The 1,959-nt window shown below is 38.7% G+C and overlaps 1 non-coding gene across 1 annotated transcript; it reads left to right on the forward strand.

The window, feature by feature from the left end:
- The first annotated feature begins 220 nt into the window (after positions 1–220).
- Trnav-aac (transfer RNA valine (anticodon AAC)) lies at positions 221–293 on the forward strand. Its single transcript has one exon. It is a non-coding gene; the product is annotated as a tRNA-Val (tRNA).
- Positions 294–1,959: the final 1,666 nt, after the last annotated feature.

Consider the following 1,959-nt stretch of genomic DNA (forward strand, 5'->3'; position numbering starts at 1 on the left):
ATTTTTTTAGTTACAAAAAAAAAAGTTATGCAGTTCGTCTCCGATAGGAGTTGTCAACACCTTGAAGTTATTGGAAATACTCTCGAGCACCCTGTATAGTTTAATTATAGCGTTAGCAGGGCATGTATATTTTCGTAAATAGCATGCCGTAAGACCGGTCTGACCGACTTTAGTACCGAAGTATGTAATTAATATTACAAAATTCGTTGCTACTTCCCAAGTTTCCGTGGTGTAGCGGTTATCACATCTGCCTAACACGCAGAAGGCCCCCGGTTCGATCCCGGGCGGAAACATATTTTTTTACTTTAATTAAACTAATTTTAATAAAACAATGTTATCTTAATGAATGTTTTTTCTTTTACCATTTTTGCTTTTTTACTTAGGCCTAAGAATTACCTGGATACTTGTATGATCGTGGTGAAGTATTTAAGAAGTCTACAGTGAAACTGCAATAAAAAATAATCGAAGCATTGTAAAGATAAGGCAATCATATAGTTATGTTCAGATAATATTATTTATATGATAAATTAATAAATACAGACCTACATAAAATAAAACTTATCAAGCAAACATTTAGCTTTACTAAATCAGAAAAATCAATAGGTAGGTACTAAAGTATTTTACGTAATAATAATTATCATACAATAATAATTATCAAAGGAGTGGATATGTCTTCTTCCTTCGATTCGGAGAACCTGGGTTCGATACCTGTCCGGGGCATGCACCTCCAACTTTTCAGTTATGTGAATTTTAAGAAATTATAAATCACTTGGCTCAAACGGTGAAAGAAAAACATCGTGACGACAACAAGAAATTTGTACATATTTGTACCTTTTGCCGTGGAGACCCTTAGGCCATGGGCGACTCCATGGCGGTCGCAGTACCAAAAAAATTTTACCGTATCATTTCACCGCGGCTTGTTGCCTCGACTGGTGACAGAAGGGCTGGCTCATTTTTTGCGCAAAGGATCAGCCTGGCTGTCCAACGCGGAAATGCAGCCAGTATTCTTGCCACCATTCCACGTGGGCATGATTTGTATAGTTATTAGGGTAAGTTAGCTTAAGTTCCTTGTATTCTTTCTCAATAGATAACTGTTACAAGAAATTTCCTTATATTTCTACGTCTATCAATCCGCATGGGGCCAGCGTGGTGGACTATTAGCCGAACCCCTCACATTCTGAGAGGAGACTCGTGCTCAACAGTGACCCTTATATCAATGATGAATACAATTTTGAGTAAATATCGGTAATACCGACATGTATCAATGGTTAGGCCATTCAGTGTTGTAATCCTTCAGTGTTGAATTTAATATGAACTTTGTTCCACTTTCGGGCCCGTTCCAAGTCCTCCGAACGTATAATAAAAGAACTGGCTGGCTATTTTGGTCTGATAGGATTACGCTATATTCGTACCGCAGTCCCTTCGAGACTGCAGGAAAAATAAAAACAAATATATATAGTATAACCCGATTTCGCAGGGACCCAACTAAAACCGTGTCTTACAGCGGAATTCAGACGTTGTAGGGGCACCCCCAGGGAATCATTCACTTGCTGATTATCAAATTCTCAAACGAACAGAGGTTAAAATAAGAATAACTTCGTACCACCCGTGTGTCCCTTGACATCGCTCAAGTTTTTTTTGACGTGACAACGTCTTATAATTCGATGAAGCCGGCTACACACTCGAAAAAAGATGACGTCATGCGTCGTTCCCTCGCTCTAGGGTTGCCTACTTTTAAAAGAAATAAAGTATATTCTGGTCTATGAAGATTATTGAAAACAGTATTTTAGATAAACGAACAGTATTTTATTTATTTACGTCTTATGACGTTCAACTATCGTCAGTAAACCGGCTTTACATTTTTTTTATTCTTCGATGGACTTCCAAACACCATGGTGTCGAGCTGCCAGCAACCAGCGGCTCCCTGCACCCTTGATGTCCTTGGCCCTCCCCCTACTA

The sequence above is a fragment of the Bicyclus anynana genome, chromosome 11 (genome assembly GCF_947172395.1).
Source record: "Bicyclus anynana chromosome 11, ilBicAnyn1.1, whole genome shotgun sequence".
In the NCBI taxonomy this organism is placed as follows: Eukaryota; Metazoa; Arthropoda; class Insecta; order Lepidoptera; family Nymphalidae; genus Bicyclus; species Bicyclus anynana.